We start from the raw sequence: 14,358 nt of genomic DNA, 5'->3' as shown, positions 1-14,358 counted from the left end.
TGGTAGCCTTTTATGGCACTAAAAAAACAGCCATTAAGTGATAAATTAGTTCCATCCCTCATGTGGTCTAGTCCAAGAAGAAGCAACACAACCTCTTTATCACTTTGTTACTACTGCATTAACAATCATCAAATCCCTCTGTCATACAGGCACAGCCTGTAGTTCTTGTGTACTTGTAGGCTGACTGAGCTCTACTGGGGGCTGACTTTTAAGCTGTGGAGCTAGCTGGATTTAGCTCTTTGCTTTGTGTCGGCCTTTGGATGTCTCCATATATGTTAAGTCAGGGGCCCAGGCTGAAAGGGTATTAGTTTCTCAGCGCAATCTTTGCTCATGACTATGGCATCAGCATAGGGAAGGTGGCAGAAACACATGAGATCATTTATTGCTGGCTCATTGGTGCCAGTTTCAAGCTGCAACCCATATGCAGTAGGCCAAAGCAAGCCACATAAAGAAATCTACAGTCAAGAGGTAGGCAGATGCTTACCAATTTTTGTGGGAAGAATTGAGAAGTTATTTGAAAAAAGGCAAAGTCACAAAAATGGGTGAAGAACTCGGGCTGCTAATTTGACCTGCAATACTTGCTCCACAAAGAGACATTGAATTCACTGTTAATTGAAACGAAGCATCCTCCTCTTCAGTGAAGGATTCTCTGTGCTGTTTGTGTTCTTTCCCTCCCTTCCTTCCCTAAGTTTGTCCTCAAGAGATGCCTTTTGTGTGGCAGGAGACAGACAAAAACAGCAGGGCTTTCCTTCAGCATGCATTCCTGCAAATGCAACTCAACTAATCCATACAACAGAACCTAGAGCAATAATTACCTTGTCTAGGATACCCAACCATCATTTATCCTACTACTGGCCTGGGAGTGATTTCAGATGGAGTGATGGACTCAGGGAGGAAATGAATGAAGAATGGGTTGGATTTCTCCAATGGACAGGAGGTTTCTTGAGAAATGGAGAGTTTGACTAGGTGCTTTGAAGAGTTGTTCAGAGGAAAATGGAGACCAGGGTCACCAATTATGAGCTCTGAGCGAAAGCTTCCTTTGTTCTCAAGGGTACCTAGCGCAGTATTTCACACAGAGTTGTCTTTCAGTATATGGTACAATGTAAGTCAGAATACTATAGATCTCTGATTTACCACAGTTAGTTCAACAATTAATGCAATTTACTGACAATAAATCATAACAATGAAGCATCCAATATACATAAATTCTGTTTGGAGAACAGATCTTTTTTGGAGATCTGCCAATTCAAGTAAGATCTTTCTCTGTCACTGGCAAGTATAGGGAGGGTTTACTGATAGGTTATAAGTCATTTTACAATCTAGTCTTCATTACTGTGAGTTTTGGAAAATCATATGGAGAGAGGTGGATTTAAGGGAGAGAGAGAATCTGATTGGGATCCAGCAGCCTTGATTTCCCTTCTTGGGCCTGCCCCTCACTTACCTGGTGATCTTGTGTAGGTCATCTGATGTCTCTTAGGTTACTGTGTTTCTACACGCAAGATTAGTGCTTTGAGGCACGTGACTTTTCTAAGTTTTAGATTTTCTATATATTTCACATGTAGTTACTTTACAGTAAGTTGCCTTAAGGTAGTTACCTTATGAGAAACTTTTTCACTTGATAGCAAGCTAAGTTTAAACAGGAATAGAGACCAGTCAATATTTCCAGGGAAATAACATAACAGCTTCATCTTAGAGGTTTTATAGCTTGCTGCTGAACACAGGCACTTTTTTAACAGCTTAATGGTCCAGCCGGGTTAACTCTTCCTGCAGGTTCAGTTCCTCCTCCCTGGAACACATGCCACACCTTAAGTGTGCTGAGAAAGTCAGATGAAAATGTAATGCCTAGGGGAACAGCTTCGTCACATACCATATGCCAGGTACCAGGAAAGCCTTCCTTTCCCAGTACCTTCTGTCTCTTTCCATCCTTGCTGCTTGTAGAAAATGAAACGCAATTATGTCCCTTGCACCTTGGAGACAGAAGTACAGAAAATAAAGTGACTGGTTAAAGGAAGTAGCCTTATTACAGGGTTTTTAAAAAAAAAAACAGTATCATCAATAATAATAATAATACAGAAAAATAGCAATATTTCCAATAAGAATGCATCTGAAAGAGCTGACTGTTCTCTTCCCACTTTCTCAGAATTCTGCCTTTACTTCCTACCCTTCGAATTCTATAAATTGCACACTTACTTTTAGCGTCCTGTGATGTCTCTAGTATGGAATGAGCACCGACAATGCAACTCAGTCCTCAGGAATGTTCTTGTGATAGGAGGGCCGTGCGGTCAGGTGATGATAGCAAGATGCCTGGCTGAGTTTTCACGTACCTTCCTTCCCCTTTCCTCTGCAGACATTTACCGAAACAATCAACCTAGTACAATTCAGGAGGAAAATTAAGACAGAGAATCTTAAATAGAGAGTGACTGACAAAGTCTTAGAAACACCAACACAGCACCCTCCATATATAATAACAAGCCCTATTTCACCAGGCTGTTACCTTTACGATTTTTGTGATTTAGTTAGTATACAGTTTCAAAGACTGAACAGTTCATGAGAAATCAGTGCCAGGGAGTTACAGCATCTTTGGAGGGTCCAGATTGCTCAACTGGTTAGAAAGCATAAGTAGGTTATCTGATTCTCCAAGAGGCACAAAGGTGCAGAGTAAATGATATCTTCTCCCCAGGCTAACAATGAGGCAAAGATAATGGAGCTGCCAGCAGAGCCCCTCCTTCTCCTCCCCTCAGACAATGTGTGTCACACTGAAACAGACAAAAAAAAAAAAAAAAAAAAAAGCCAAAAAAAAACCTCAAAGACCTCTGAGCATATATCAAAGATAAGACCTTTGTGTTTTTGTTTCCGACAGATTTTGTGCACTTGACTGTTACTAACCCAACCTATGAGTGCACATGACTATTACCAAAAAAAAAAAACCTTCTGTCTTTGTGTTTCAGTCTTCCCTCCTTATTGGTGGGAAAGGAAGGTATGCTTTAACTTTGCATAGTAATTCAGAGAGATCAGAAAAGGGCCTTAAGCAGATAGAAAGTACTGAGTAGAATCTGTGAAGACTTTGAAAGCTCCTCCTGATTTTCAAGGAAATTTCAATTGAGTTGGAACAAATGAGCCATTTTTCAGAAAGACAGAATTATGTCACAGATGTACAACTACATGAAATTTCAGTTTGTGTGAAAGTCAAATATTTGTCAAATCTTAGCACAAAAGCATTAAGTGAGTGGAAATGATGAATAAAGAGTTTTGAGGACAGCAGGCTTAAGGCAAAGTTATTTTAGCTACTAACCTTATGTAACTATTTTTTTTAGGTTGAAAAACCAAATATATATTCATTTTCTTGTCCTACTACCATTTCCATTAACATGTAAAGTAAAGGTTAGTCTCAATGTGATCCAGTCTAGAGAACTTGAGGTCCCTATTCAGAGGGACCTAAATTTAATCCTAATTTTACTATTTACTAATTGTGCTTTCTCGTCAAGTTACGTAACAAGTCACAGTGGTCTCCTGTCAGATAGGGAAATGAATGTGTCACAGAGGGTAATTGCTAAGATTTTCTGCATCTCTTTTCTAAGCCTGTTGCCCATGTTGGAAGATCCCAAAGTTCTCATGCTTCTAAGTCCATTTTACCTTAACCTTGGCCCAGTCATTTGTTTCTGCCTGAAATTTTTCAGTAGTGTCCTGACTGGTCTCTTTATTTCCTGTTTCAGAACTCTGTATTCACTTACTATAGAACTCAGAGATACTTTTCCAAAATGGAAATCTGTTAGGTTATTTCCCTGACTCAAACCTGCAGACTGCTTCCTACTTTCCATAGGAAAAGGTTCAACCTTCCTTGGGTGGATTTCGAGATTCCATTTGGCCACAGTCTCTGCTTATGTCATCTCGGGACACTGCAATATCTGTGCCCCATTCGTGACATTTCAGATGGTATTTGCACACATCCTGCCCTTTCCTGCCTTTGTGTTTTGTATAGGCGGTGTCCTCTACCAGGAATGCCTATCAATTATTTCTCCTTGGTAAATTTCTTCCACACAACAATTGCCTCTGTATAAATCTCCCAAGTGGCTAGTGGCTGGGTAGCAGTACAATTGATAACTGCACCGTAGCGTTTAGTTCTGTAGCTCTTCTTTCTTTTCAATTAATAAGTTAAAAGTTATTTTTATCAGCTACATAAGGACAATGTTTTCCATGTTAACTGGTCCTATAAGGCTAAAACCAAATTATCCCCTTGCCTCCTTCTTCCCTATCTACCACCTTGCTGAAGCGCCTACTTTTAACATTTTTAGCAGTTCCTATCTATCTTTTTATTTCTAAATGATCTGCTCATGTACAATTTCTTGATTTTTTTTTTTTTATTTTTAGAACTTAACTTCCTGTTCTGGATAATGCAGATGTGGTTTCCACAGTTCTCTCCCTTTAGAGCTGTGTTTTCCATATCCTCCCAACAAGACCAATATTTAGGTTAAACCCGTGCTTGGTACTTAGATTTTCATGGCTATGTCAACGACTATTCAGAATTGAATTATGTAGTGCACCATGACCACATTTCTTGGTCATATAAACTTTTGTTAACTTGAAATTATCCAATATACACTAAAAAAAAAAAATAAAAGGCAGTTGGGTACAATAGGTCTTTTATAGAGGTGGATAACATTGGAATGAGAGTGGACAAAAAGGAGGGGTGAATATGGTGGATATATTTTGTATTCATGTATGAAAATAGAAGAATGAACTCTATTAAAATTATTCTAAGAAGCACAAAAAGGAAGAATGATAGAGGGGTAAATCTAACTAAGACATATTGTAAGAACATACTTAAATATCACAATGAATCCTTCTGTCCAACTATTAAATGCTAATACAATTTAAAAAAGAAAAAATAGAATAAATTTAATAATTGAAATTAATCAACTCAATCTTCTAAAATCTTTGCTAGAAATATAATTCAAAACAATCAATTTTTCTCCTTTCTCTGGTAGATACCTTGTTGCTACAACCTGGGCTAGTTTTTCTCCAGGTCTATACCTCATCTATTATTCTGGGATGTCCCTTCAACTCTTTGTCTATCTTTTTTGGTGACTCTCCTGTTTTCCGAATCTTTATGAAATGAATTGAAACCCTCATCTGGGCCTAGCGTTTTTCTGTGTGTGCATAGCTTCTGTTATTTCATGTCCCTAGAGAATAAAATTCTCATCTTCTGTTGGGAGAAGGGACTGACTCTGGGCAGCCAGTATGCTAGTTTCTACTTGTCTGTATACTCTACTTTCATAGGTACCTGGTATTTCTATGTTTCAAGACTCTAAAATTCTAGTGTGATTTGGCTCACTTTCAGGGCTTTCTTAAAATAGGCTAGCTAGGTTTCTTCTGGTTCAGTTATAACTTACCCTATTGCTTCCTGGTTTTCACCTTTAAAAAATACTCCTGTTTTCTTCTCTCCCCTTTTCATTGATCTTTTGAATAGTGTGTTTTTTTTCTTCTTTGGAAATTCTTTTACTGCCAATTTTGGAAGGAAAAGATAGTAAAACAGTATGTGTTCAGTCCTCTGTGTTTATCTGAATTTATTTCCTGTCTTATTTGATATAGTTCATATCCAATATACCAAGGTTGGACCTAAATTGATTTTATATTCTATTATTTCTATCAGCTTTGGTTGGGTGTTCCATTTCCATAATGATTTTTGTAGTCTATCACTGGATAAGAATAACTGGCAATAGGCCTGGCATCTAGCTTTATGGTTTTACAGAGAAAAATGTACTTTTAGGTAGTGGTATTAAAAATTGTTGATCTGAGCTTTTATCGTCTCTTCTTCTCACTTGCCTGCAGGCCACTAACAGTTACACCCAAGGATACACATTCCTGCATATTTACAACTTTTCTACCAGCAAAAACCTAAGTACTAAGCAGAGGCAGGCTGAGCAGACCACAGTTTTATGATGGGCTTGAGAGGGGCTTTGTTTCACATTCTGGTTGTACTTACTTTCAGTGGAGCTCATTCTTAACTATTTCATGATTTGGGAGACACACTGCTGATTTTATTATCTAGAGCCTTTCTTCTCCCTTTTTCTTGTGGAATGAGTGATGTTCCACATGGGGGATTAAGATATATAATAACAAAACAGAAACTCTCACATTTAGTTGTAGTTAGATTTATGGCTAAATTTATGGAGATTACTTAAGGCTGGGAACACATGTCCAAGAATGTCTCTGCAGTTACAACTGTGCATGGAGCACGATTGCTGTTACAGACTGTGGGCAGTAAACACCTATGGGGTTGTGTGTCACTTCCTGCAGGTCCATGACTCTTTCTGATTTAAGTAGAAAGGTGTCTGTCAGTAATGCAAACAAAACCTAGTTTAACCTCTGATTGCCAACATCTGGAATACTTCTCCCTGTGGCAATTGTGCGGGTCACTGAATACTCACTGTTCCAATGGTCCACTGAAGAATGATTATGGCTTGAAAAGAGACTGTCTTGGGAAAAACTCAGAGTAGTTATCACTGAGAATACCAAACAGATTTGTGATGGCAGTGTCCCTCTATTCCACAGCTGGGCTGCACTGAGAACTCTTAATGTCTTGAGAAAAACTCATAGAAAGATGCTTCCTTTGGACCTTATTATAAACACAAGACATTTTTTGGGTTCTCTTTAAAGATTCTTTAATCCATATACTTAGTTACAAAGTTTTGTTTCTCTGTATGCCTCTGAGTGGAATCTAAACAATTCAATGATTTTTTTTTCCAGAAATGATTGAGTGGTTCAAGTATACTTGTTTTCACTACCTGAGTCCCATGTTTGCATCTTATATTCTTCAATTACACATGAGATAAAGAGTCGCTAGACTCTAGCAGACACTTGTCAATGGCCAGTGGCACTCTGGATCTTTTTCAAGAGCTTCTGAAGAGATATTATTACTTAAATGCTGAAGTAGAATGCAATATGGATGTGGTCAACATAAGAATAGGGTTGAGATTAGGTAGAGCAATTTTGTAATGGTGTCAGGGACTGTGGTCAAGGAAGTAGTAGGACCTTTACTTAGCAAAGTTAACTATAAGCCACAAAAGTATCCAGAAGCTGACCTGAGTGAAGTGTGTGCTCAGTTAGTTATTGAGACAAAAATATGTGGTGTGCCCCGAGCTCTTGGTAACCCCTTCAGGGTTGATTGACTTGGTATTTCTGTGTATGTGTAATTGCTTTACTCCATCCGAGGAGAAACTACAAGAACCAGATATTGCATAGTTTATGGATATGCACTCCACCTTGGGGAACTTTAGCATTTATTAGTTAAAACCCTTGGGCAAACCTCAAGATATTGCCCTATGACATATTATGAATAAGCTCCTGAAGCTCCATCGTCTTAACTCAGTTCTCTGCAGCCTGAGATTTCTTTCACACATACCTCCTTCCTAACTAGACAATCTGGAAATTTCTTTCTCTTTGGTAATGATAATAACCACCATAGAATAGCTTACAAATTCAGGCAGGTTGTCACATGCCTGAATTCATTGGTTCTTATTCTGTGAAGCTGGTATAATTATTGCTGTTTTACAAGTGATAAAAGAGATGCCAAGGAAATTGATTTGGCCAAGGTCACTCAGTTAATGAGTGGTAGAGGTGAATTCAAAATTCAAGACTTGACTCCAAGACACTTAAGATGTTTTTGAAGTAGAGAGCTCAGATCTTTTTGCTTTCCTCCTCATCAGAGAATATGAGTCAGAGGCAAAAATAGCTTATTTATAATTGCAGTGGCAGAGAACTAAAAGAATTAATTACCAGTTATTTATCAATACTTGTATTATGTCCATCATTGTGTTAAGAACTATTTAACAGTGGTCTGCCTAAACCTTTTCTTATGCTAGTTCACAAGCAAGTTTTCAGCAGTCTTCAGCAAAATGAGATAAATTAAAACTCTATCCAAATATATGTACCTCCTCACATATTTACCTTGATCATGCAATTTATAATCTTTCACTTCTGTCTTAGCTTTTCTTCTTAGATGATCACTACCTAACACTGTAACTTATTTATGGTGTTTATTGACTTTAAGCTCCAATAAAATGAAAGCTCTAATTAGAGCAGATTTTTAAATTTTGTGTTTATTGCTATAACCTAGGAGGTAGGGATCTATCTCATGCATAGTAGACACTCAATAAATATCTGTGTAATGAATGGATGAATGTCAAGGCTAACACAGGTACAAAATAATCAAGTTATTAGTAGGATAATATGAAATCTAGCTGCATAATGGATTCAGAGAATGGTGACAACTTAAAGTTGTTTCAAAGATTACTGAAGGGCAAAAGAGTTGTCACTTATGCAGGGTTGTGAAATCTGGATTGAGCTAGACAGATGAAATGGGGGAAGGAGATATTAAACCTGAAGAAAGTAAAGAAGCAACAGCATGTAGATGTAAATGGACAGCAGTGAAGATCCAGCCATTTGTAGAATAAATTAAGACACTCGATATACCTTACTTCCTAATTCACTTCTAAGGTGTTTAGCTAAAATTTCATTCTTTAAAGTGACAATTAAATGTGCATGTTTCCGCATTTCATACAGGAATTTTTTTGGTTATATTGTTCTTTCGTTCTGAATACAAACAGAAAACAGAAATCACTTAATATAATAGAGAAATGCATTTCCTGAGTGGCTCAGAGAAATAGATCTAGAGAGGAGAGACCTGGAACTGAATTGCAGGTTTCAATTTGTACTGCTGTGCTGGCTGACAAGAGAATAAACACCTTCATAAATTAATAGCCCTTAATCATAGTTTGAAAGGCAAATAGATGGATGGTTTAGATTTTTGTGTCATTTCATCCTTAATGTTATGAAATATGACCTTTGTTGTGTTTTTCTTGCTAGAAACATTTTGTTGTTTTCCCAGTGACTTTGGCCAGGTTAGTCCCTTCTACTTTCTCATTGGTTTAATAGAAACAGCATTTTATGTGCATTGTTTGCATGTATTTATTACATTAGAGATTATGACCTAATTTTGATAGGTCATTATATTTTTTGATATATAACTTGCCCATGAATTCCAAATAATATCTTGGTGTGATTTCTCTCTTCATTTCTTGGACTAATGGCAACATCTCTGAGCTTATTACTAGAATGAGGTTTTTGTTCTAAGGCATTTTGATCATTACTTATTTTTGGGTTTTATAGAGCATCTTTCCTCTGAGGAGCTCAAGGCAAATTTTGCGAATGTGAACAATCTTCTTTTGTCAGTGTGTTTTGGTTTGGAGAAGGGAAAAAATGCAGTACTAATTTCCTGTCTCTGTATGTTCCACCAGAGAAAAATCAACTCAACACCCTAATCACCTCTCCTTTTCTCTGGGTTAAGGAATTTTATTTTATTTAGACGCTTAAGAGGAAAAGCTTGGACTTTGAATCACCAGTAAGAACACTGGGCCATTAAAACAAAATGCAGCAGTGAAAGCCTTTGGCAGAGGCAGGGGTGAGCACAAGGCAGATTGTCAAAATGCTGTAGGTGGTTGCAAAAAACCTCTGTGAGGGTCTCTCTAGTCAACACAAGTGGGTCACTTAATTTTTCCAAGTGAATGCCCTTAATGGGGGGCTTCAGTTGTAGTTTCACTAGCCAAAGCTGTCTCATTATGAGAGATGTGGCCCAGTCTATGAAATGTTTATTTTGTAACTAACCCCTTAGGCAGTGGAGGGAACTGTTTACTATTCTTTCTTGTTCTCTGGCTTTTTTTTTTTTTTTCTTCTCTTAATTAAAGAAATCACTGTTGAACTTCAGAAACCTCTCCAAAGGGAAAAATAAAATAGAACGAAAGAAAGAAAGAAAGATGAAAGAAAAGAGAGAGGGAGAGAGAGAGAGAGAGAGAGAGAGAGAGAGAGAGAGAGAGAGACAGAGAGAGAGAGAGAGAGAGAGAGAGAGAGAAGAAAGAAAAACAGGGTTAAAAGCTGTCTGTGTCTTTTGCACATTTATTCCTGAGGATTGTTTCCAGAACAGTTGCAACATTCAGTGACCTCCTTAGGAGTATGTATGCCCGAATATGTGTAAGAATTAGAGCTGTGCATGCTGGTGCTGCTGTATAAGCAGTGTGTGAATGTATCCAACTAGCTAACATTCTGGATTTTCTCCCCAGGATAGCAGTTTGTGTGCAAAGCTGAAATCTAGGGATAGGAGCACAAAAGGGAGGGGAGTATAATAAGTTTTCTTTGTTAGACGATGCATGGCTGAAGAGGAATAAAAGATGGAACCTGATGTTACCTCACACAAACAAAAATAAATCATTTATAAGCTAATAGGAAAATCGAAATTCTGAAATGAGTTTGCATTTCATCTTGCTTTGCAAAATCATTAGCTAATAATTCCATACTGTATGAAGTGAATGTTTGAGTGTCTTTTTATTCCAACCAGAAACAAACTATGCCAAAGGAAATAAACATTTTAAAGGAAGGAACTAGAAGAGGTAACTCTATAATCTATGATCTTTAGACATCCATGCCAGACCTATTTACAATACACGCTCATACATATTTCCATCTACTCTAGAGCCATGGATTTAAAAAAGAAAAAAAAACATTGAAAGTAGATGCTTGGTAAAATACATTCCTACTTTTACAGGGAGCTTAAAATGATGAGAATGTGAAATGCATTGAAGTCTGTTTCAGGAAGTAGCAGTTATTAGATCTCTGCAGTGGACAGTTGAAAGAAACAACTGCAAGTCTTCCTTTCTGTAATAACTACACTCTGATAAGCTCTATCATAGTTGAAGGAGTGGGTCTTCTATTTAGAAGTGTGGCAGGAAACTGTAAGGCAGGAAATGCTGCTGCCCTCACAGATTTAGGACTCAGGATTGATTGTACTTCCACATATGTTACAAGTACTTGACAATTTGTCTTGGTTTCATTGTCTCAGTCCTAACATGTCGGAAACAGATTCAATTTTACTTGCTCAAGGCTGTCTTGTGTGGTTGTGCAGACTGGACAAGATACATCTGGAGTCACCATTCACATTGACAGCAGTGTGAAGGTGACCTCAGAAATTACCCATTGCTTAGGGTACAATAATCACAAAAGGCAACAAAGTACTCAAATGTGTTTTGGACTAGATACAGTGATGGGAACTTCATGTTGGTAGTAAAATGAAGCCTACTTTTTAATAGGATCTGAACAACTCAAAGAAAGCCTTTTACTAAGCATTTTATACCACAAACCAAGAAACTGAGTAATAATTTATCCTCAGAGATATCCAGATATCTGGATTTTCCTTTCTCCTCTTTCATCATCCTTCTTAAATGAAAATGGTAGTAATCCCGTGGTGAATTTGTTTATAAAATAAATAATCATTTTGAAAAGCCAAATAATAAACTTCCAAGGACTTAACCTATCTCTTTGAAGAACACTGAGTTTATATCTTGGATTTGGTATTTTAATAAACCTAATTATGACATAATTTACTGTGCTTTAAAGGTGTTTGATATAAATTGCATTACATGATTCTTATAACAATGCTATGAGAAGAAATGGGAGCACAATCATCCTAGTCTGTAATCAAGAAAATTATTGCTCAGGAAAGTAATAATGCATTCCAGGTCACCCAAAAAGTAAGGACAGAGCTACAATGAGAATTTCATCCTCCTCATTATTATGTTCCATTACTTTCAGGCTAACTGTTTAAATTTTTATATTAAATAATAAAAATTTAATATTATATATGCATCTAATACATCATCAATTTTTTTCCTTCTATTCATTTTTTATCTGCCTATCCTCTTCTGTTTGTTTATGGAATAGAGAAATTGGAAATGTACCTAACAAGTATTGGAGTTAAGGAAAATATATCTTGTTGCTGGTGTCAAGTTTAATTTTCTTATTGCTATCACAGATTTTTTATCATGTTTATAAATTGTCAAATGAAGTCAATAAATCCAATTAATCTTCCCCATTCTCATCGGTTCATAACAGTAAAGTAAAACTGAGTTGCTGGTAACTTTTACCTGTTAACAGGTTGTTCTAATTATCGGGCACAGGGAGGTTTTATAACTTCTGGAAATCTCACAATGTTTTGTCTCCACTTGGGTTGAAGTATAGCAACATTCACTGAATCATTTTCTCATCTTTTTCTTTGATATTGACTTTAGTAAATTAAAATTGCATGTGTTGTTAATAAGCAAACTTTAGGATTAGTCAAAGCAAAGGAACTGTTTGCCAGTGTCAGAACCAGTTGGTCTGGCTCTGCGGGACTGACCTACATAGCTTCTTAATGCATCTCTTTGTATAAAGGTAATTCTACTATTACCACTGACCTACCTATTACTTAACCTCATTTGTTGAATCCCTTCCATGTGCAGAACATTTTACTAGATAAGGAAATTAGGAGGACAAAGATCATAGAGCAAATAGAGGAAGGAATCAATTTTATAAGAACAATGAAAATTACACTACAGCAATAATTCAATAACATATGGCTTAATGTATATTACTTGCTTTGAGAACTCTAAGTACCTTTATTAAATAAATGAAAATGTTGTTAAACAACATATGAATAATTACTGAAAGCTTATTTAAAAGAAGGTAAGAATAGCAATTTTATGAATGTAAATGGGTATTTGGTGGATATATGTGATCTTATAACATCGTTTCATCAAGATTTTAAGCATTTCTTTAAAGAATGTTTGTGTATTATGTATAAATCAGGGATTTAAATAACCCTTTATGCCACTATCAACTACTTCAGAATAAAATCTTGAAAAGTAAATGCATCAGTTTACTTACATGAAAGTGGTACATTTTAATTTTTATTGTGCTAGCAATGAAGATTACATGTTGACCTATTGACTTTGCTTTAGCTCTGGGTTTTATTTATAACTATCTTGCTGTCAAGGCCTGTATGAATGAAGGCTGAATCTCAAAAATCAGACACATTGAACTTGAATAAAGTCCACATTCTGATTTCAATCTGTGCTTAAATGTAAACCACTCAGTTCATCGTATTTGTTGGAATCCTCCTAAGACTGGAATTTCCTGGGAGATATCCAGTTCTTTGGGGGTTGTAAACAGCAAAATAAATAGCCTTTCTTATAACTTGTTATGTCTAATGTTAACTGAACTCAAGAAGTTTATAGGTGTGGAGAAAGTAGCTTAATTTTTTTTTTTGCAAACTTACAAATTCACTTCAGTTTAAGTTTTGGTTAAAGATTCATCTCAGGAATGTAGTTCTGGGGATAATTTCTTTGCTATTAGTCATATGTATAATAAGTACTATCTAAACAATAAAATATTATCTTACACTACAAACTATGGCAATAACTTTCTTGTGATGATAGATTTTTGCAACGTAGATGGGGATTTTTCTTTATGTTCCATGTCAATTATATGTAGGTAAGTATATCTATGCATGTACAGTACACAATTTTTTTTTCAATTTAATCTCCAAGAACAGTCCAGATTTTCATGTTTGTCCATGGTATGTGGTTGAAAAACATAAGAAAAAATAGAAGAAAATCACTTGTTAATTTTTTGATAGCTAAATATGTTTGAAGCCAAGTGTAGGCATAAAATTTGCTTAGTTTTTCTATCAGAAACTTCCAAAACATCTGTGAGAAATGTCTCAACATATTGGTTTTGTTTCTTCTTAATAAAAATAATGATTTTTAGGTTGACACAATACTACCCAGCTGAAAGAAGACATTTCCTACCTCCTTTGCTTCTGTAGCTTGACTAAGTTATACCCAATGAGAATTAAATAAGAGTTGTTATGTGATATTTCTCAAATGTCTCCTTAAAAAGATGGGTGTTTTTCTCTTCCTCCTTTTCTTTTTCTTGTTATTTAGAATATTAGTAAAATGCCTGCAGCCCTAGCAGCCATCTTAGGCCAGCAGATAGAGTCTTGAGGATATAACTATGTGCTGAAAGAGACAGGGTATTTCATTGAACCATAAAGATACCATTTATGCCTGCCTTGGAGACTTTCCTTTATATGCCAGAGAAACTTTATTGTCTAAGTCAGTGTTATTTGTGGAATTTTCATTATATGCAACAGACAACACCTAACATGTTATATTTGCTAAGTAAGTAAACAGAGGAATAGATATTAAAAGATGGGAAACAAGTTGATCATGTGTTTACAAACCATTTGGTAAAGTTATTGCCTTTATATCTTGGAGACCACGTGCTAACATAAGATGTAGTCATTGGAAGTATGGCAGAAAATGAAAAATATTTGCTTGCAAATAACTTTGATAAGTACTTCTTTAATGCAAAGAGTTACTGATGTGATGGTGTGTTGATAACATAATGGTATCACAGTACCATGGGCAGCATGGTCTTCAATGACTAGGCTTGAAGATCACAGGGACTCAGATTCAAATCCTAGTCTCTTCA

The sequence above is a fragment of the Castor canadensis genome, chromosome 1 (assembly GCF_047511655.1).
Source record: "Castor canadensis chromosome 1, mCasCan1.hap1v2, whole genome shotgun sequence".
Classification (NCBI taxonomy): domain Eukaryota; kingdom Metazoa; phylum Chordata; class Mammalia; order Rodentia; family Castoridae; genus Castor; species Castor canadensis.
The sequence above is the reverse complement of the archived record's forward strand: the minus strand, read 5'-3'. Positions refer to the sequence as shown.